The sequence below is a fragment of the Schistocerca piceifrons genome, chromosome X (assembly GCF_021461385.2).
Source record: "Schistocerca piceifrons isolate TAMUIC-IGC-003096 chromosome X, iqSchPice1.1, whole genome shotgun sequence".
NCBI lineage: Eukaryota > Metazoa > Arthropoda > Insecta > Orthoptera > Acrididae > Schistocerca > Schistocerca piceifrons.
This window is the reverse complement of record NC_060149.1, coordinates 237530881-237555279: the sequence shown is the minus strand read 5'-3', so window position 1 is coordinate 237555279 and position 24399 is coordinate 237530881. Positions and strand designations below refer to the sequence as shown.

The following is a 24399-nucleotide window of genomic DNA, read 5'->3' as shown; positions in this document are numbered from 1 at the left end:
TTCGCCTGAAGCTATGCAGCTAACATTACATAACTGTCGTGCTGTTTCGTCTTCACGACAATTCTCAGCCGCATTCTGCAGGGGCAATGAAGATGCTCCTGCATCGTTTTCAAATGGAAATGTTAGATTACCCACAATACAGTCCGCAATTGTCTCCCCCTGAGTTTCATCTCTGGTCACATGAACCGCTGTCTTTGAAGACAACATTTTGACACAGACAACGAGGTGTAGGCCAGCGTGGAGAATTGGCGGAAAGCACTGGCGGCTGCCCTCTATGATGAGGCTATTGAAAAGTTGGTACAACGCTATGACAAAAGTCTAAGTCAGAACGGCGACTACGTAGAGAAGTAGCTGAAAGGTGTAGCTAATTGTTACAAGTAAAACATTTCTGATGTTCACTGTGGTTTCAATTTGGCAATCAATCGGAGCTTACTTTCTGAACAGGCCTCGTATTTTTTTAGATAGAGCTATTTACAAAATCTGACGGTTCAACCGTCCTCTAATCGAATTAGAAGATCTCGATGAGTAATACACTTTTCGTTAACTTGCGGAGCAAAACGTCATCCTCAGATTTTTCAGATCCTGAAATCATGGACTGCTCGGTTCGTATATCAACTTATCCTCCGTTATCCAACACACCGCTACATCCTATCCTAAGGAAACTAAAATCTCTCAGTTCTTAACTCAATGCTTCTCACTGATGACTACCTGTCCTGTTCCTATGAACTAAAATTCAGCCCCTTACCTTCTCCTTACAATAGGTCTGTAGTTCATAGGAACAGGACGGATAGTCATCAGTGAGAAGTTCTGAGTTAAGAATCCCATCCAATCTCTCACTACCACTGTCGCTGTTCCTTCTCTCATTGTCTATTCACACACTTCCTAACACTCAATAACCGTCTCCCTCCCTTCTCCCCTCTACCCCGAAATGTGTCCAATCCATTTTGTTCTTCATCCTACTCTAGAGACTTGACGGTGAATGTCCAGCATGAACAACAATACCCATCTCTTGTAGGCCAGAAAAAAACATCGTCATTCATATCACAGCACCGCCGCAAAAATGTTGTCAGCAGGTATCGTCTACTGTTTTTAATACTCATTATTTTATTCAATGAAAGTGATAAAACTCTGTTCGGCCCCCTGAATTATGCTAAGGAGCAGCAGTATAACTGGGGCCAGTTGTCCGCCCATACGCCATGCCTCGAACCTTATGTGCATGTTAATGGGTTGCGGGTCGGAGTTAAATTAACCGTAACGAAAAACAAAGAATGATTCTGTGAGACGTGCTGGTAAGTTTAGAATTATAGCCTTATACAGAGTGAGTTTTCTAAATGGGGCAAAAAGCAGGAAACGATGACTGAAAGAGTAAGGAATAAGAAAAGGTTATTGGACATGCGGCCGGAAATACATTCTAAGGGAGATATAACCACCTGAAGGTGGAGATAAAAGATCTTTGACAGTGAGCTCTGTATCACCATCAGGCAGGTGGCCCGCCAGCATGGTTAAGCCAGACGACCATGTGGAACATTCTTCACGACAGCTGCCACTATCCGCATCAGTTACAACGCGTGCAAGCATTGTTACCTGCGGACTTGCCACTGCAGCAACGGTTCTGTCGCTGGTTCCTTGCACAGACAATCACGGTGCTGCAACTTTTGTCATCCAACCAATTCACATATCTGGCTACATTTACGAGGGGGCAGTGTCATCGAACTTCAACCCTCCCCCCCCCCCTCTTCCACCATTTGGACTACGGAGAGGCCCCATAGTACGGTGGCAGCCAAGGTTCTGCACCAGTTCAGCCTCAATGTGTGGGCAGCGATTATTGGTGACTACGTCTTGGGACTCGCTGTCCTTCCACACGCCTCACGGAAGAGGCATATCTGCACTTCCTGCTCGTGACCCTGCCTTCCCTACTGGAAGACGTGCCTTTGGTGGTAAGAAGGGTAATGTGACTGTTACATGATAGTGTTCCAGCACATTGGCCTCATGAGTGTGAAGCGGAAATACTAGTACAAACAGATCATTCAAACCTGCCTAGTGTGTTCTCATGCGTGATTTCAATCGTTGACACTTACACCTTTCAAGAAGGTGTGTCTCTCTTGGAACGCATTTCCGGCTACATGTAGAGGTTCTCCGTGATTTCGCTAAATCACTACACGCAGAAGCCGGTATGGTTCCTTCCCCATACTTCCGTAATCCGAGCTTGTACTCCGCCTCTAGTGACTGTATTCTTCCTTCCTTTTCCTATCGACGTCTCTGCTAGAGGCGGCTGTCCAGCAGGTTTTCCAACGTAAGCATCACTGCTTCGGCATATCCTTCGATATCAGTAACGCTTACGATACATTAATAGAAAACTCTCGTTAAATATTTCGAGTTCTGTTGCAAGATACAGTTTCAAGGATAATTCAGACCCAATTTATTCAGACCTAGGTGAAAGCCAGATATTACTTGTTGGATCTTTAGCTTTTAGAGTTAACTAATTTGATCCAGTGTTAAGGTCCAGCTCCTATCCGACCAGTGAAGTCATTTCCCTACACCTTTCAGTCAGCCTGTGGGTTCGTCCTGTTCTTGTCTTAAATGATAAGTTACTAGTTTCGATGGGGTTCTGGAACCCAACTCTGTAGCAAATAATCTTCTGTAACTCAATATTAATTTCTTTCATTTCTCTTATTCTATAGCATAACTGGTACAATAACATATAACAGCAATTGATTTCATATTAGAAATGGTTCTTGAAACATATGAGGATAATAACAAAGAAGGGAAGGAGACGGAATGATTCCAAAGACGTCGTCGCTGAGTTTCTGTAGGAAGATACAAGATGACACAGACAAAATTTTTAGTTGGTATAATAAATGACAGCTTGCTTTAGATGTAGAAAAATGTAAGTTAATGCAAATGAGTGGGGAAAACAATCCCGCTACGGTCGCAGGTTCGAATCCTGCCTCGGGCATGGATGTGTGTGATGTCCTTAGGTTAGTTAGGTTTAAGTAGTTCTAAGTTCTAGCGGACTGATGACCTAATATTTTAAGTCCCATAGCGTTGAGAGCCATTTGAACCATTTTTTTAACAATCCCGGAATGTTCGAATGCAGCATTATTAGTTTACTGCTTGGCACAGCCATATCGATTAAATACCTAGACGTGAAAATGAAATCGATATGAAATGGAACGAGCACATACGGACAGTAGTATGCAAGTGAAACGGTTGACTTCGGTTTACTGGGACAATTTTAGGAAAGTGGAGCTCATCTATAGAAGAGATAGTGTATAGAATATTAGTGTGATCCCTTCTCGCGGACTGCTTGAGTGTTTGGTATCCCCACCAGGTCGGATTAAAGGATGACATCGAAGCAATTCAGAGGCGGGCCGCTAGATTTATTGCGGGTAGGTTCGATCATCACGCGAGTATTACGAATATGCTTCGTGAACTCAAGTGGGAATTCCTCGACGGAAGACGACTTTCTTTTCGAGGAACACTACTGAGAAAATTTAGGGAACCGGGATTAGAAGCTGACCGCAGAACGATTCTACTACCACCAATGTACATTTAGCGTAAGGACCACGAAGATAAGATGAGAAAAATTAGAGCCCATACGGAGGAATATATACAACCGTTTTTCCCTGGCTCTATTTGCGAATGGAACAGAAAAGTAAATGGTACAAGGTACTCACCCCAACGCATCACACAGTAGCAAGCGGAGTAGGAATGTAGATGTAGATACACATGTAGAAAAAAGCTGTAGGCTTTCATTCAGTGGTATGAGATAGTTAAAATAAACTAAAAACGCGTACAACCCTTGGTGTCATTTTTCTTCTGGATAGCACTCGAATGTGGGGTCTCTGCTTAAAAATCAACATATAAAATTTAAAAAATCGGTGTCAGTAAGGAATAAAGGAGTATTATGTGACCTCCATCATATCATAAATAATGAGGCAGTGAAGGGGAGATAAGGAGAAGTGCAAGTGATGAGTTTGTCCATGAAGTGCAGAGGTTAAGATTAGAGTCTTGATCCAGCACTGAAAATTAACAGCAAAATGTGCAATGGAACATAATACTCTAATTTTTCTCACACACCAACCACAAATGGAATGGGAAGAAGCTTTACCGGTGTGTTTCTGGATGAAAAGCGAGCTTTACCAATCACATCACAGTAGCGGGCGGAGTATTAAGATAGATATGTATCTCGGCTTCTGCAGTAACCTCTATTGATCTGCCAGCTTGCAGTTCACATTTGTCGCAGCGTTGTGATCTTGTTTACCCACTCGTAAACTTGGCATTTAACCAAACACTTCTCCACGAAATTTCAGACCGTTTCATTCTCTCGGTACGCAGGGAACGAATCATTAATCGCATCTCTAGTGTCGTACCCCGCACGAGTAGCGCCAGGTTCATTTAGCAATACATCAGTCCGTGTAGAGACAGAGTGAAGGCTAAGAGCAAACTCACTAGCATTTTGCAACATATTGTCGCTCAGCAAACGACATACCTCGGGCAATACATCAGTCCGTGTAGAGGCAGAGTGAAGACTAAGAGTAAAATCACAAGCATTTTGCAGCATATTGTCGCTCAGCAAACGACATACCTCGTAACGTGTCTTCCACATTTATCGTTCTGGACATATGTCTCGAAAACTGAACGCTCGGGGAATTGTGGATAAGGTACCTCTGGGAAAATGTTTAAGAACAAAAAAACTGTGGACCTTAAATATTTAGAAGCCGGTCCAAACAGCCTATACAAAATCTAATGTAGAATTTAAATGAAAAGATTGTACAAAATTAGTGTAATTGGATACAGGTTTCAAAACTGGGGATTTTTATTGAAGAATTTCCTTTCTGTCTTTTTTTTTAATTGGCGGTATAATCATGAAACAAGCGTCCCGTTGATGAATGTCTGAAAAATACTTCAGAAAAAATGAATTATTGTGGAGTAAAGGATTTGCCTAAAACGTCTTTTAATGTTGGAATGGGAAGAATGTTTTATTCAAATTATAACCCTCATCAATCGAATTTTGTGCCTTTCTGAAAGTGAAGATTACGTTGTTAAAATTTTAAATAATAATATTTTTTGGTAGTAGCATATGCTGAAAGAACACATTCGTCTATTTCTGGTCTCCCGTAAGTAAAGAACATTCCTTACGTTTAACACCCATAATAATAAAAAAACCACTGATGATGCTGCAACTGCAGTGAAACATGTCTGGGACAAAAAACAAAATTGTGTTTTGCTAAAGACGGACCTAACTCAAAAACAAATGGCACAGATGATTATGGATGAATACGGTAAGTGGTTAAAATGGATGTAAGCTGCAGTAGTTATGGAGAGATGCTGAGGCTTGCAGAGAATAGACCGGGGTGCACACATGTGTCAAGCGAGTTTTAGGACTGAATACTACCACTACCGCCGCCACTAACCACAACAACGAGACCAGCAACAACAACAGCACGTAATCTTTCATTCCCTATATCAAGTGAGATGGAACAGTTGTTAAGATACTGGAAGCGTGTTCGGGGGTCTGATCATCCAGATTGGGGTCTTCCTTGATTTCGCTTGAATGCTTAAGGTGGATGCCCGTATGGTTCCTATGAAATGTACGTGTGATTTCCTTCGCCATTCCAAGCTTGTGGTCACCTAATGACCTCTTCGTAGACTGGACGCAAAATCGTAATCTTCCTACCTTCCTTTAATTTCCTGTCACCCTTTAGTGGAAACCCATAGAGATACGTTCTGTACATTGCAAGAAGTATTTGGTTTTCACTACATTTAAGAACTCTATGCCACCGAGTTCTGCTGTCTTCTCCACTGATTTAATTTCCATTCTGAGAGGACTATTGAACAGTTTCTTGTTCAGCATGGCATACAAAAGTAAATCTCAGAGCTGTATAGTCTCATTACTGCCGAAACTACTGTGTGTTGAACAGCTGACAAGACCGCCAAAATAGAAATTATACGGATTGGCACCAGATCAATGCGGTGGTAAACGTGTTACCCGTGAACAGTCTGCCGAGTTATTTCTATGCGAGTTTGCAGTCAACTTGAATAGACGGGCAAAGGACGTTGATTACGGACATTAAATTTCATGCATTTTCAATCAGCGTCTTGTGTGACGAATGGGCCTATCGCGGCATCTTCTGTAGCACCATTACTGCAGCAAGTGATCGAGTGTTTGAAAGAGCGTTACATTATCTTAGATTCTAATGACGACCTTCTTCGCATTACATGATATCAGGCTGAATCCTAACCTCTCTCAAGTATTTTAGTGATTCACGTTGAAGTAGTGTGGACATTATAACGTAGATCGTCGTTCATCACCACAGATTTCGACGTACTTCCTGCATCGATCATCACATATCGTCCAATGGATGGGCCGACAACGGATGTCTAAAAATAAGGAAGTCTGAAGATTAATGTTCCATCGGCGTCATAGGCTGTGCACAGACACTGCGAAAGAAATGGGGTGGTCGATTTCGGAGCAATCATTAGTCACTGATTTGAATTTATTTAGGGAACTCAGAGAACATTTAAATAATTAACGCTGAACAGGGATGTTAGCTCCAGTCCACAGAATTCATGATCAGTGTTTGAACTACTTGGTCACTTTGTATGACAGCTACACCATCAGAGTCCCACATCTACATCGTCATCATCATCTACATTTATATCTGTACTTTGCGACGACCCAGTGGTAGACACATGGTGTACCAGAACCATTGCGTCCCCTACATCTTCCATTAGCTAGTGGGCTCGGAAATTTTCCTAGATCTGTACTATTCGCGAAGTACAAGCTGACACTCGGCGCGGCAGCTGATGCGAGCAACTGTAAATGGAAAATGCCTGCACAGTCACTTGCAACTGCCACTGCAGCCAACGTTAGCTTGGAGTGCGCAAATACTTCTCTATTTAGTAGCCATTAGGCGAGATTTTAGTTGAAAGTAGAAATATGTTTCTTAAACAATTTTTTATATTGAGCTGTCGGATTACAGACAACAGCAATCCACAACTATTTTTTGTAGAGTTTGTCACTGGAGTTTCAGTATTTCTGTGACTCTACTGGGCTGAATAAACAAATGACACTGTAACCATAAAAATTTCAATTTTACTTAAAGAATTAATTTATTTGCCTAACATTTAATATTTAACAATGCCAATTTTATCAGTTAAAATTTTAAGAGCTTGTTCAAGACACACTTAAAATTTAACATTCGACAAAATAAATTTTAAACATTAAAAAAGTAAAAATTCTACATTTTATTCAAATTCAATAACATGAATCAAATTACTTATTTTGTTGTTACCTTGATGTATAAAATGTAATCCAACAGTTTTCTGTAATTTATCATTGTCTTCGGAAAAGATTTCAGTGTAATGACATGGAAGAGTAATTTCATATTTATCATCTAAAAGTAATAAGACTTTTGAACATATTTAGTTACCAAAATTTCAGCTTTTGAAATATTGCAAGTTATTTCCAGTTCTGTCAATTGCATAAACACTTCTGTATAGCCATGACTGTAACTGTGAAATTCACTTAATAGATTTTCAATTATGCCACTCATGATCATTTTGTTTTGCTTTCATTTATACAGAAAACATTTAAGTTAACAAAAATTAAAACATTTATCAAATGTTTTAATTTTTAAAAATCTAAATCCTCCAGATTTATTTCCTTGATCTGTCTGAAAATACTTCAAAAGGAAATGTAAACATTGAAGTCAACACGTCTAAAAGGTTTTCAAATTTTTTATTCATTTACATAATTAAAAATTTTCAGTAAGAATTCTATATTGTGAATCATAAGCTGAATTCTTTTTACCGTACATAGTTATATATACAATTATACCATTTGGTATGTTTTCAGTAAAAAGGAACAAAATTTCTATGTTGTTTTTTGTGTAATTATCACATTAATTCTTCTAGTCATATTTATTACATGGATAGAATATTTCAATAGACTGAGTGGACTCACATTTACGAAGTTATTTAATTGTGTTAGTGTTTTAAAATCTCTAAAAACATCATAGGTTTTTAAAAAAAACTATTCAGTGGATCAACAATCCAAATTTATAGATGAAAAATTTCATTTCTTCCATTGTTTACATAGATATTTTCTAATCTAACATGATCGAACAAAGAAGAATTATTTAACTGATTATTTTTTCGGCTAGTTCGGAAAACAACGAAAATAAAGTAAAGTATATCACATTCAGCAGAATTATAACAACTAATAATATCTTGTTCTAAATTTCTTTTTCCATGTAATCCAGCAATTTAAATTGCAAATGGTTCATAAAAGACATTGAAATTATTGAATTTTTTAGTCTTCCTTTTTCTAGTTCAGGTGAATATTCTGGTTCATATTTAACAACAACACGATTTCCACACTCTTAATGACACTTTTGCCTTCTTTTCGAAGTGTACTATTATCATTATCACTAACCCATATAAGGATATAACCTTCTTGATATTTTTCTGAACTCCAAGTCAAAATTACTGTTAAATCGCCTTCCCAAATTAATTTATGAAAATTCTTAATAAATTCTCTGAATAATTCTAATGGATAAAGTACATCATTTTGTTGGTCTTCAATTTACCTTTGTGAATAATATGTCCTTCCAAAGTTAAATCATTTGATAGAGATGAAGTTAAATGAATATGAGTTGATGCATATTCTATTCTGAATAAAATATTGTTTCCTATTTTAATTGTAGTAACACTGAAAATCTCAACACACAATCATCTATTAGTTTAATATTTGATTTAACATCATATGACGAAAAATCTGTTCTATCTGTGTGAATAATGTTAAATATCATATAAAGTTGTGAATATTTAGAATGAATCCAAACACCACAAATTTTAATATTAAATTCTGTTTTCTTCTTTCCTCACTACCAGGAAATGAGCAAAATCGTCAACTCTCGATTTTATTTATGATTTATTAAGGAAAAAAAATTATTAATACAATTTTTAATCACTCTTACAGATGAACCATTGGAAACATTCAAATTATCGGTTCATCAGCAATAGTTGACTTTAAATTTTGAATACCATAAAAAATTGCAATATTTATAGAATAATTTCATCCATAAATTATTGTTCCTGCATATGGTTTAAATGAGGAAATAATATTAATTTCTCAATGGGATTGGTTAATGTTTAACAAACATACCATTAGCCAAATTAAAATATATATTTATTAATTCAAACGGAATACTTTTAGGAACATCATTAAAAACATTTTTTTCAATAGTTTAATAATTTGATCACTGAAACCCAATATTTGTCCAGTACAATCTTCTTTGTACATATATAATTTAACAACACTTTCAGTAGTAACTATATTTAAAATTTTACCTCCTTTAATGTGAAGATTAGGTTTTTCTGATTGAATAAGTTTTCCAAAGTTTTCAAAGTACATTGACCAACAGAAGTTTCTGTCATTTCTCCTTCAGTATCTACATTATTATTTTTTGATGTGATATTTGCAGTTTAAAAAGCTGAATAGAAACCAACTAATGTAATGGTTCTATAAGTTTTTCTTACTGGAACCATTAATTTTTCAGAAAAGATGAAGTGTCACTCTGTTGAAATGATATGCTCATACATATTAATTAAAACTATGTAATTAGATGATAGATTGGCAACCAAAAATAAGAATTAAAAAAATAAAATATAAAAAACGAAACTTTTACCAAATCTTGTTTGATCTTCAATAATATGGCCAAGTGGTTGCAGAAAGACAATGCTAGTGGTCGATAATTATAATCTATATCTGGGATGGTTAAACTGGAATAAAATTAACCATTTATACATTTATTCTTTAAGTTTAGATCAACCAAAATGGTTAAACTGGAATAAAATTAAGCATTTATACATTTATTCTTAAAATTTAGATAAACCAAAATATCAATAATTTATAAAAAGATGTGAAAAATTGAAGAAAAAATAATTAAAAAATTACTAATTTTATTAAAAATAATGATGAAGTTATTCTGTTACATTAATGTGGATATAATTCAGATGTAGGTTTGATTCTTGAAACTTGAAGTATACTTGGAGACAACTTTGCTAGATGTAGACACAAAGGAAAAGAATTTTTAAATCGAATGTATCAAAAATGCCTATACAATTTGTTAGAGATAATCTTAATTTTTAAAATATTTTCAGACAAGAGGATAGAAATTGAAATCACATTTTTCATGAGTTAGTTGGGGTGATTTAATATAAGATGATTTTTAATGCAATATGTGATAAGTGTTGGGATAGAGATGAGTTTCATTTTATAACAATAGATATGACAAGAAAAATTAATAATGGTAAATATAGAAAAAGATTAAGAATTTTTAGACACTGGACATAAACAATGAACATAAAAGTTTAACATAAATGTTGATTGTAAAGAGTGAACATAACATTCAACATAAATGATAAATATAAATGATCTACATAAATATTGAACACAAATGATGAACGTGAAATGAAAGTGAGTATTGTTTTTTATCCTTAACAATAGCTTGGAAATATGACACAGAACTTGTTAAAAAAGGCTAGACGAAATAAAAAGTAAATTAATATTAAAAATAGTTTAAAAAGTGGAAAGAAACCAAGAACAGAATATGAATTATTCAAAAAAGAATTTCAACCTGGTATCGATGCATCCAACAAATTAAACAAGGAATTGATGGATTCGGTGATAATGTTTTGACAGCTAGTGAAGAAAATAAAGAAGTTGAAAAACAATTGATACCTAATAATCAACATTGCTTAGACGAACTACATTCCAACAATTTAACAATATGACAGTGATAAAAGAGATTATAAATTAAGTGAAACTGAAATACATAATTTGTTAGAGAACTATAAAAAGGAAGAACAAAAATTAAAAGACAAAGATATTAAAAAATTAATATATTTGAAGGAATGTTAGAATTTATCAATCATAATGAAGATACTTTTTCTGGATCAAGAACTGTTGGTAGTTTCAAATCTATTGGTAAGTATCCAGGTGAATTCAATAGTGATACATTAGAGACTGGTGAAAAAGGATATGTAGGTACTAATGGATTAGTGAGAACGTCAACTAAAGTACAAATATATGTGGATGATATGGTATCTCATGTGATTCCATTCATTTACAAAATTAGGTTAGAATTTTATTCGACTCAAATGCTGTAGATAATGAAAGTAATCCAAATAAAATAAAACTAAGTAATCGAAATGAATACAATACTTACTAGTTTTTCAGAAAGAAAACATAATGATTCTTTTCAAGAAGTTGTTGAAGGTTTATATTAAAAAATACAGAAAAAGCAGTTGAATATATTTGGTTGAATGCTGTTCAAAATTCAATCCATAGATTAGCAATAATTCATGATGAAGAATTAGCTATAAATCAAAATTTTTTATGATGAAAAAGTTGGAATAACAAAAATGTTTTAGTGATTTTATTATTAACAATCCAAAAGGAATTTCATATTTGATTAGATTTTTGAATAATTTTCCTCACAAATTTTGGAAAAGAGAATAATATTGAAGAGCATTAGTTAATATGTGGATTAATAAACTGCAATTAGAAATAACATTCCTGGTTATAATTAGTATGATTCTTGAACAAAATTAGAAGAAATACCAGCTAGAGGAGATTCGGGACTTAATAAAGTAGATTAAGCTGATAAAGAACATGGTATTTTTAATTGGGATAAAAAAATTTAGAATATAGATATGAAGTTGATAAAAAACATCAATTATTAACAAAACAAGGAATGTACGCTAATGGTTCTTCAATTGGTGAAAAAGGAGATGAAACAGCAGTTAGAGGAATAATGTACGGAAAACAAAATTAGGAATAGTTTGAAATGTTGATGATTAAAAAAAGGCATAATTATTTTTTATTAAATTTTTATTCTTTATAAATAAACAATTTTAGAATCGATTATACAAAACTTCTAAAAGTAAAATTAAACAAAAATCTATCAAAGTAATAATAATTTTTAAATGATGTACATAAAACCAAAAGAGATAAAATCTGGTGGAAATTTACTTATTACATTTGATTTTCCTGATATAAAACAAATTATTGAGTGTTTAACTGAAAAGAAAGAATCAAAATATGATGGTGGATTTTTACCAGTTTTACTTGCAGCATTTGGAGCAATTGATTCATTAGCTGGTGGTGCAGCAGCAATAGCAAAATCAATTCATGATAGAATAAGGTGGTAATGAATTTGAAGAACAATGACAACACAATATAGATATGGAAAATAAAAGTGATACTCGATTAACAATACTCAAACCATTTCAAAAAGTATAAAAAATAATAATACTTTATCAATTTTCGGTATAGAAAAACTTGTTAGACAGTTAAATATTAAATACTTTAGTTCATATTTAATATTAATGAATTAATCGATAAAAAATATCCATATGTGTAATAAAAATTTATATCATCTGATTATATTTGTACTCACTGGATTACTTATTATAAGAATAAAGATATTAAATTAGTTTTCCTTGGTTTGGTGGATATATACCGAAGCAGCTGGTTAACTATTTGGAACTAATGATTTATATTACAAGTCTGAGAGCCTACCAAATTTTAATGAAGTAATATGTGGTCAAATGTATATATCTGCATTAAAACTATTAACAGACAAATATAAGTTTAATGATTATTATAATTTAATAAATAGAAATTTTTAGAAATGAGTTATATGGTAAACTCAATGGCATCTTAGAAAAAATGAAAAGTTTTCAGTCACTATAACCAATAATTAAAAATTACTCAACTTCAAAATTTGAAGGTTTTCAATCAAAAATAAATGATTTTCAATCAAAAATTTAAAATATTCCATAATCAATACATCCAAGAACAGAACCATCATCCTAGTTATGGAAACAAAAATAAAAAAATATGTAATCAATAGATAAAAAATCTACATCTACATCTTCATCCATACTCCGCAAGCCACCTGACGGTGTGTGGCGGAGGGTACCTTGAGTACCTCTATCGGTTCTCCCTTCTATTCCATTCTTGTATTGTTCGTGGAAAGAAGGATTGTCGGTATGCCTCTGTGTGGGCTCTAATCTCTCTGATTTTATCCTCATGGTCTCTTCGCGAGATATACGTAGGAGGGAGCAATATACTGCTTGACTCTTCGGTGAAGGTATGTTCTCGTAACTTTGACAAAAGCCCGTACCGAGCTACTGAGTGTCTCTCCTGCAGAGTCTTCCACTGGAGTTTATCTATCATCTCCGTAACGCTTTCGTGATTACTAAATGATCCTGTAACGAAGCGCGCTGCTCTCTGTTAGAAAAAATTAAATGTATCAAAATTTTTAAATCATCCATAAATACTAAAATAAATTTTAGAATCAAGCTACTTCAGAAATAAATAGCTTACTTTTTATTTAGTAAAAGTAATGTTGATTTTAAAAGAAGAATATTGGTAAATGTAAGTAATTCAGTTGATAAAAGCCAGTGGTGAACAAAGAGAATTATCATATGAAGATTTTGATATTTCAGTGTTTATCATACTCTTTGTGAAATATTCGTACTATCCAGTCAATAATAGTTAATTAATCAAGCTTTCTAACTATATGACTAAAAGATTCTTTTAAAGCTGTTCCACTTGATGTAAAGTTACTTTTATTGGTGAAATAATTTAAAATTTAAGCATTTTATATTCTATAAAAATAGACAATCACATTCACATCTGCCATTTGAAGAGTACAAACTTTACTGAAACACATAATACTCATAGAGTAACAACTATAAATGGAAAACAAAGATTTGGAGTTAGTTGTTCAATATGTAAAGCTAAACATAGTATCTTCGACAAAAAGTTGTAGGTAAGGGATGAAGTATTTGTGAACAAATTATAAATGAATTACATAAACCAATTGTAGGTGTTATAAAAAATGTAATGTCATTTGAAATAGATGATATCTGACAAGCTGATATATTCGAAATGGAATCTGGAAAATTAAAATTAATATAAAAAATAAATAAACAATGTAAGTATTTACTAACTGCTATAGATATTTTTTTAAACATTTCCTTGTGTTATTCCAGTTAAAGACAAAACAAGTAAAAGTACCACTGACTGATTTTTTTAAAGAAATATTCAAAATACTCCAACCAAAAATTTATAGTCTGCCAACAATAAAAATTTTATAATAAAGATATTTCAAGATTTAATAAAAAATTCCAATATTAGTCGTTATTCACTTTTGTGAATTAAAAGCGTGTGGATAAAATTTACTAGAAAATTATAAATGGGTTGATTCAGCTAAATATCTTTTTGATGACTATAAAACAAAAATGATTCAACACTAAAAATTAAACAACAAGATGCAAACAAAGGAAATCAAAACATCTTACTGAAAACTGTTAACTTATCAAACATGTCAGATATTAATACTAAATTTAAGCAAAGAGATTTAGTAGGAGTAAGTAAATGAAAAGGAATTTTCGAGATAGGATGTACAGCAAACTGCCCAAAAGAAACTTTTGAAATTGAAGAAATTATTCATTCTAATCCAGTCACATATAAATTATATGATTTAAATGCTGAAGAAATAAAAGAAAATTTTTATGAAGAAGACTACGAATTTTCCAACTGTCCGTCCTGTTGAAAAAGTTTCGAAAAAGGAAGATATTCAAGGGTATGTTAAATGGTTAGGATCAGATAATATCCATAATAGTTGGGTTACTACAATAAAATTGTTTTATAAATGGAGAGTCTAAAAGATAGAACAAAATAACTTGGAAAACTTACTACAAAGCAACTAATTTATCTTATTAGCAGTACTAGCGAATTTATTTTTCGTGTATTTCTTCTAAACTAAAATTTAGAGTATTTATATTATTTCTATTCAAAAAATGAATCATGTGGAACTATTATTTCCAGTTACATTAAAAAGGAAAATTTATCTAATAAAGAACATTGGATATATATATATATATATATATATATATATATATATATATATATATATATATATCAATGGATCAAGAATTATCTGGAGATTTTAATAGAAAAAATCAGGACTTATTATATTGGAAAATTATGTCAAAGCATTAAGAATTATGTGATGATTTTATAAGAGCATTTCAAGATACAATAGATTGGTCTATTATATAACATACACAAAAATTATCAGAAGATTTTATAAGAGACTCTCCAGATAAAGTTTAACTGGAACCATTTTTCAGATGAACAAGGATTATCAGGAGCTTTTATTGGAGAATTTCAAGATAAAGTTAACAGGGTCCAGATTGTCCCATTCCTCAACGGCCATTCGGTGTAGATTCCTCAGAGTGGTTGGTGGGTGACGTCGTCCATAAACAGTCCTTTTCACTCTATCCCAGGCATGTTCAATAGGGCTCATGTCTGGAGAACATGCTGGTCGCTCTTGTCGAGCGAAGTCGTTATCTTGGAGGAAGTCATTCACAAGATGTGCACTACGGGGACACTAATTGTCGTCCATGAAGACAAATGCCTCGCCAATATGCTGCCAATATAGTTTCACTGTCGGTCGGAGGATAGCAGTCACATACCTTACAGCCGTTTTTGCGCCTTCCATGACCACCAGCGGCGTACGTCGGCCTCACATAACGCAATCCCAAAGCATCAGGGAATCTCTACCTTAATGCACTCGTTAGACAGTGTGTCTAAGGCGTTCAGTCTGACCGGGTTGCCCCAAAACACGTCCCCGACGATTGTCTGGTTGAAGGCATATGCGACACTCATCGATGAAGATAACGTGATGCTAGTCGTGAGTGGTCCATTCGGCATGTTGTTAGGCCCATCTATACCTCGCTGCATGGTGTCGTGTTTACAAAAATGGTCCCGCCATGGAAGTCGGGAGAGAACTTGCGCATCATGCAGCCTATTGCATACAGTTTGAGTCGTAACACAACGTCCTGTGGCTGCACGAAAAGCATTATTCAGCATGGTGGCGTTACTGTCAGCGTTCCTCCGAGCCATAATCCGTAGGTAGCGATCATCCACTGCAGTAGTAGCCGTTGGACGGCCTATGCGAGGCATGTCATCGACCGTTCCTGTCTCTCTGTATCTCCTCCACGTCCGAGCAACATCGTCTTGGTCCACTCCGAGACGCCTGGGCAATCCCCTTGTTTAGAGCCCTTCCTGGCACGAAATAACAAAAAGGACGCAATCGAACCACGGTATTGACCATCTAGGCATGGTTGAACTACAGCCAACACGAACCGTGTACCTCCTTCCTGGTGGAGTGACTGGAACTGATCGGCTGTCGGACCCCTCCGTCTAAAGACGCTACTCATGCATGGCTGTTTACATCTCTGAACAGTCAAAGGGACTGTGTCTGTGATACAATATCCATAGTCAACGTCTATCTTCAGGAGTTCTGAGAACTGGGGTGATGTAAAACTTGTTTTGATGTATGTACTTGCTGTAGAAGATAGATACATGAACAAATTTGTTAGTATAATGAGTTATCGAATCAATAGCAGGAAATGAATGCTACAGGCTATATGAAGCTTTGAATGAGAAGTGCGTGTGAGACACATGTGGGTAACCTGCTTATGTTTTAGACCATAAAAACCACCTGTGCATTGACGTTGATGGTGTTGTGTTGAAAAGCAATGCACAGTCGTCTGTCATGTTTCCATGATAGAGTTTATCACTATGAGTAGTTGTTTATGATAGAACGTTACTGTCATAGAAACTTGCAGACAGGTATTCGATTTATGACGCAGTACCTGGGAAGGGCAACGAATGTATAGCTGTGGATGTACAGTTACAGGAAACTGGGTCGCTCAAGCAACTAACAGTTGTTCAAGCTTCTAGACAAAGAATTGTTTACACAGTAGAATTTTATGTGATGGTGTTCAAACGAGTTCGGAAGAACTGAGCAATAAGCACCTGTCAACTTGCCCATGAAATACACACTTCGAAGATCGCATTGTGGAGAGTACTGGTAGAGCAGTAAGTAACCCCATCACAAACAGTGTGTGCCGTCAGTGGAGCCAGGACAGGTCTTGGTGGTCTAGTGGCAGGCAGCACGCCAGCTCAGCATGTTCAGTCAGAGGACTGGCTGCTGCCTGAAAAAAAAAATGAGGGAAATATTCGATAAAGGACGTAAAGGGCGTCACGCGACGACCAAAAAAAAAAAAGAGGTTAAGCGCGAGCCTGGCAACCGTAAGATCGTGAGGTCGAATGCCTGGCAGACACCGGAATTTTTCAGTCTGTCTTTACGCTAGTATTCACCTCTCACCGATGTGAAGAAACACTAGGAACGACACGTGGTTCGGAGTTTACGTTGAACTGTGGGTCGCCTTTCTCTGGTAGGATTAATGGTAGTTTAACGACGCGCAAGTCGCTGAAGTGGCGTCCAGTTGACAGAACTCTCAATCAGGTGGCTGAACGTCTCTCTTGAGGGATTTCCAGCCCATCATGCTATACGAATTCACCTACTAGTGGAGCCAAAGATCAATTCTGTCACTTAACTACTCAGCAAGTAGTGCAGTGTCGAACTTCCTACTACTGCACATTTATCAGAGATGAGGCCTCTTTCAATCTCCTCTTCTTCTTCCTGGCCTTATCCATGTCTTCTCGTAATCTGCGTGTTAATCTGGATTTGGCAGTGTTAGCGGTAGAGGGTGGCCGGATGCCCTTCCTGTAGCCACCCCTTCCCCTCCCCCTCCTCCTCCCCTGGGCGAAATTAGTGTACCCCATCTGTCTCCGTCCAGCGTTATCCCAGAGGGGGCCCCGGCGTGCCAAACTGCACGCGTGCGCGATGTGTGTGCGAGGCTGTCTGTATCGGCTTTGCTTCGTCGTTCTCGAAGTGCTCGGCAAGGCGTGACGTTTCTTGTAGTAGTACTAAGCAGTACTGTTTCTTCCCGCATATGGTGCGGTATTTTTCGAAGTGCCAACGCTGTCTATACCTCACTATTTGTTTGTGGTTTAAAGGAAGTATAAAAGAACAGTAGTTGTTGCAATGGCACATACACTCAAAAAGCGGCAGTCTAGCGACGTGTCCGCAGCTCGTGGTCGTGCGGTAGCGTTCTCGCTTCCCACGCCCGGGTTCCCGGGTTCGATTCCCGGAGGGGTCAGGGATTTTCTCTGCCTCGTGATGACTGGGTGTTGTGTGATGTCCTTAGGTTAGTTAGGTTTAAGTAGTTCTAAGTTCTAGGGGACTGATGACCACAGCAGTTAAGACCCATAGTCCTCAGAGCCATTTGAATCTAGCGACGTGTTGTCACCAGCATTTAAATATGAATGGAAATTACAACACTTTTTCGAAGAGAAGGACGAAAATTCTCAGTGTCTATTATACAGACGCATAATCGCTGGGCACAGCAGAAATAATACAGAACGGCATCATAGTACAATGAAAAATGAAATTTAAAGATTTAGTTGGTGATGAACGAGAAAACAAGTTGGCGGATCTATAAAGGTGCACTGCTGCACAGCGGGTGGATCTCAACGTGAGTGATACATGAACATCATTCTGTTTGTGCTGTCTGTATGTGTACTATTTGTTTGTAGAAATCTAATGCGTTTCCAGTTCTTCGTTCTATTTTTTGTTTTTAGCTGGCAACCAACTGTAGCGACCCTATTGCTGAATTTTGTAAGCATTTCAGCCATGGCGAGTTCATTAAAGCCTGCGTTGTTGAGGCAACGAAACTTACGACGCTATTGGAGGTACAGAAGTTTTCCGAAATGATCCTTTCGCGACAAACAGTAACTTGTAGAACAGCTGTCACGGCAGCGGATGTCTACATACAGTTGATTAAAAATGGCAGCAAGTTCATTACATTCTCGTCGCCTTTGAACGAGTCGATCGACATTTCGGACACGACACAACTTGCGATTTATGTTCGTGGAGTCGACAGGAATTCGCATGTGACAGAAGAATTGTTAAATTTGATGCCAATGAAAGACACAACGAGAAGAATCGACTTGCTGGAAACTATTGAACAGACAACTTAAGCCGTTGATCGGAAATGGAACATGTTGATCTCAGTTACCAGCGATGAAGTGCCTGCGATGTGAGGGGCACAAAATGGGCTCGTAGTATTGTTGTGCAAAAACCTACAACAATCAACAGACGATTTGTACGGCGTTCATTGTTTCGCACACCAAGAAGCACTTAGTACAAGATTTACACGGATGGAGCACCTCATGAAACTAGTGGCCCGAATATTAAATTATCTAACGTCTCATGGGTTACTACAGCGGCAGTTGTAACAGTTTTTGGTAGAACTGCAAGAACAGCATGGAGACATGATTTGCTACTGTGAAGTACGTTGGTTAAGTCGAGGGACATGCCTGGAACGATTTTTCGAGTTAAAGCCTGCTATTGTTCAATTTATGAAGGAAAAATGAAAGTAGGAACCAATGTTTTACATTGGGAATGAATTGCGGATCTCCCATTTTTAGTAGACTGCACACTCAATAAGACGTTGGACAATGAGAAGCACTTAAAATCTCATTTAATGGAAAAGATGGGCGAATTTAAAATGAAAATTACCTTGTGGCAGGGGCAACTCCTGAAAAAGGACATCACTCATTTCCCTAAAATCTCTGGTGTCAATGAAACTGAGAATTTTGAACAAATGTAAATGTTGGAAGAAATACAGAAGCAGTTTTGAGATCGTTCTCAGGTCACTGCCAACCTCGCATCTGTTTTTGAGACTGTTTAACATCATTTGCTGTATCAGCTGAAAGTGCCCCTGTTTATTTACAGATGGAACTGATCGATCTGCTATGTAATTCCAGATTAAAAGACAAATTCTATTACGTTAAAACAGACCAGGGGTTCTACGAAGGCTTTCTTCTGGAAGAGTTTACGCATCTCTATAATAAGGCTGCAAATGTGCTATCATGTTTCGATCAACTTATTAGTGTTAAAGATTTTTTCGATAATGAAGCAAATAAATCACAATTACGTGGCAGCCTGAATAAGATACTGCCTACCCCTGTCAGCATCTCGACAGATTGTACCAGATATTAATTTTATTACGTCTTCAGGGAACCAAAAGTAATTAAATAATGACGAAAATTCTGATTTGTTTGTGATATATTTTCTTCGGAATTGTAGCCATGGCACTGTCTGTAGAGAAGTAGTAGGTAATAAATTCTTTATCTTTTCACATGTAGTCGTGATAATTTATTCCATCCCTAAAGGCATGCTATAGAGACCATTTGTTTTGCCTCTTTTTCTATATCTCAACTGAAATGTTGTACGAATTGCTAACTGAACTGTACTTAATTTTTTTAGTGTATGCTCTTGTTCAAACAGTCAGTAACAGTATAATACTGCTTTCCATGACACATAGCTTAAGTGTTTCGAATTTCCTAATATAGTATTATAATATGAAACTAAGCCTAATGGAAACTGGTCTGTGTTCCATGAGGAACTGTTCTACCGTCTAAGCGGAGCCTTTGTAGTTGCTACTCAGACAGCATAGCAGGTGATTGGGGGAAACGTGCAGTCGGACGAGCGAGAGAGTGGCCCATGTACCCAAGGGTTGCCTGCGTGCCGAGTTTCTAGCCAACCCTGGGTTATTCCCTGTGAGAGTTTGGGAACGTTTTCTACATTTTCACGAATTGTAGAACGGAGGCAGTACATGGGAACCAGCCCGGTATTCACCTTATCAGATGTGGGAATCTACCTGAGAACTACGTCAACGCCCTTTGGCACACTAGCCCCCGCAGTGAATCCGCTGTTCGGATTCTATTCGGGTCGTCCTCTCTCCCAGAATCCTGGAAGCGGAGTAATAGCGTGCGCGACTATATGCTTGTCTTAGGCCTCTTTCAAACGATACTGACATTTCAATCGCCCACCCCTCTCTTTCTTCCTCTCTTTATTCCCTAGCGTTTATCACGCCGTACGGAGTCTACTGCTTCCGAGATTCAGCAAATGTATTTTATTTTTAACGTTATGGTCGGCTGACCTCCTTGTCGCCACACTCGTCAGATAAGGAGGGAAATCGAGTTCGGCATCTGCCTGTGAATCATCTAAACTTCGTTCTGTGTGTTATCGTATTTCATTTAACTGTTTAACTGGGATCTCGTAAAGTAAATACGATCGTAGAAGAAAAAACCCATCATAACAGGTAAACTAGGTGGCTTTAGAAGAGAAAAATCACGGCCAATCCATCGTTACCAAAGCTTTACGTTGTAAAGTGGTTGCTAACATTACGTCTTGAGTGTGTAGGTGTCACTCTATTTCGAAACGTTGTCAGCTTCGAAGAATCGGCTGCACATCTTCCAGTGCGTAGCTTTGTAGAACTGTTAAATAAGTTCCCAAAGGAAGGTTTTGTAAGTGATTCCATGTTGTCCCTCAGGAAATTCAGATACTCGGTAGTTGGTGATGATGGATTGATTATATGAAACGACTTAGCACACTTCCATTAATCTATCCTCAATGTTCCTTAGTTATGTATATAGCCTCCTAGTGCACGAGTTTACAATACCAAAGCAAGGTTAATCTGCGACGGTAATAAGATGGTTGCGTCATTTTCAAGATCTCCGGCGCGCGGGATTAGCCGAGCGGTCTGAGGAGCTGCAGTCACGGACTGTGCGGCTCATCCCGGCGGAGGTTCGAGTCCTCCCTCGGGCATGGGTGTGTGCGTTTGTCCTTAGGATAATTTGGGTTAAGTAGTGTGTAAGCTTAGGGACTGATGACCTTAGCAGTTAAGTCCCATAAGATTTCACACACATTTTTTGAACAAGATCTCTCTATGAATATAAATCTCATGAAAGGATACTTTTAACGAGGTTTATAACTTGATTACTCACAAGTGATCAATACCGGTTTCAGATTATAAGCTTACATGCTGATGTCTCGCTTCGTAGTCTTTAATTATTTGGTGTGGTTCATACATAATGCTCGGGCAACATAGTGGAAGTTATAGAGGTACCAGGGAGTATTGAAAAGTAATGCTTCTGAATTTTGTATTTGAAAACTCTTAAAAAAATTTTAAATGAAATTAATATTATTAACATTCTACATCTTCATTCTTCATGTCTACATATTCTAGTCCTCTGCTGCTTGAGGGCTCCGAACTGTAGCGTGTAACGTGGCTGTGCGTAACCTAACTGCGTCGGTGCGTGAGAAACAGCGTACTGTAATCGAATTTCGAATTGGAAAAGTTCATCCACTCGTGGAGCACCCTCTCCTTTAGCGTGGCAATGCCAGATCACACACGAGCGCTGCGATATCTGCAACGACCTGATACGCTGTATTCACTGTCACCGACCATCCTCCATACAGTCTCGCCTTGACCCCAATCGATTTTCATCTGTTTCCAAAACTTAAAGCACATCTTCAAGGACTTAACTTTGATAGTTATGAAGCGATCCAAGCAGGTAAGGATGTGGCTGCGCAAACAAACTCAAACATTCTATAGAGACAATATCAACAGTATGTTCTCTGGATGGAAGAAATTCGTTCGTCGCCAACGTGGCTATGTTGAGAAATAAATACGTGGACATGAAGAGTAGACCTGTAGAATTTTAATAACCGTTGTTTTATTTAAAAACATGTAAGAGTTTCACACGAAAAATTCGGAGGCACTAATCTGCAGCACGCCCTCGTAAAACAGAAAAATTCTAAAAATGTGTCGCTCACGAACATACACGAAGAAAGATTTCGCCGAACTATATGCTAATTAACTTTATGATCATTTCCTGTACGATTCATCAAATTACAAATCTTTTCCAAACGTGTACTGAACTGCAAACAGAAAAACATATTTTTATCTTAGAGCTCTAAGCTATTAACAGTCACAAAGCGAGGTTTTGCTATAAAAGTCTTTAAACTACATCTGACGAAAAATTTATGAAAAGATCCGAAACCGGTAATGGTTAAATGTAAACAAACTTTTTATACCGTACTTGTGGCTGGTTGCTGGATTCAAGTTACAATTCTTACAATTCTGCTACAACCACATTTCCCAAAAATGTTTGTTTTGAGAAGATAACGAGCAGATACTCCTGTCAATGCATGTGGAGTTTCCAACAGAGCAATTATTTGGCTGTGCAAGCAGCATACGATACGTTGGGACCGGATAGTCGGGCGGCGATTTTGTGTTATCCTCCTTAGCGACAAAAGAATAGCTTTCATATGAGACAATACTGCTACGATCATTCGGGTAAACTACAGCACAAATATTTTAATAAAATGTTCAAACGGTGGGCGCTCTTTGATGAGCGCCTCGTGTTGGAAGCAACTCGGCGAAATATTTTCAAGCCTTTGCCTTCGGAGAGGCAACGTAACGCAGGACACAGTCAGATAAACATTTTTTACAAATATTTCCCGCACCGGCACACCGCTCGCTATCCTCTGACGGACTGTCTTTTTTGCACACCAACATGCTATGAAAACGTAGTTTTGCAACGTAGACATCTGTCAGTTTACCTCGGTGTTACATTTCACTTACAAACTTGTATGACGCCTGTAAAATGAGTTTTTTTGTATTATTGATCATTAAGGCCCACATAAAATTGCTCTGATTAAAGATGCCCTCTTCACTATGCGAATAAATCCCAGAAGTATAATATGATTACGATATCTGCCTGTCCTTCAGGTATGATGCAACACAGACATACATACTCAACACAATGGATATTCTTTGGCATCTGAAATGATTTACTATTGTCAACGGAGCAAATTTCTCATCACTGGATCTGACCTTTGATCACATAATCATATCAACGTTACTTGCAGTAGGAGTGACATACTTGGATTCAGTTACGACTTATAACGCTTGACCGTTCGTAGCTGGTAATACGTCGTTCCCACAAAATATTACCGGGTGATCAAAAAGTCAGTATAAATTTGAAAACTTAATAAACCGCTAAATAATGTAGATAGAGAGGTAAAAATTGACACACATGCTTCGAATGACATGGGGTTTTATTAGACAAAAAAAAAACACCCCATATTGCTAGACGCGTGAAAGATCTCTTGCGCGCGTCGTTTGGTGATGATCGTGTGCTTAGCCGCCACTTTCGTCGTGCTTGGCCTCCCAGGTCCCCAGACCTCAGTCCGTGTGATTATTGGCTTTGGGGTCACCTGAAGTCGAAAGTGTATCGTGATCGACCGACATCTCTAGGGATGCTGAAAGACAACATCCGACGCCAATGCCTCACCATAACTCCGGAGATGCTTTACAGTGCTGTTCACAACAATATACCTCGACTACAGCTGTTGTTGAGGAATGATGGTGGACATATTGAGCATTTCCTGTAGAGAACATCATCTTTGCTTTGTCTTACTTTGTTATGCTAATTATTGCTATTCTGATCAGATGAAGCGCCATCTGTCGGACATTTTTTCAACGTTTGTATTTTTTTGGTTCTAATAAAATCCCATGTCATTCAAAGCATGTGTGTCAATTTGT

At 37.0% G+C, this 24399-nt stretch overlaps 1 protein-coding gene across 1 annotated transcript in view; it reads left to right on the top strand.

Annotated features, from left to right (window-relative positions):
• LOC124722285 (alkaline phosphatase-like) overlaps positions 1-24399 on the top strand; it is a 658646-nt gene that overhangs the window by 114578 nt on the left and 519669 nt on the right. The window lies entirely within an intron of this gene.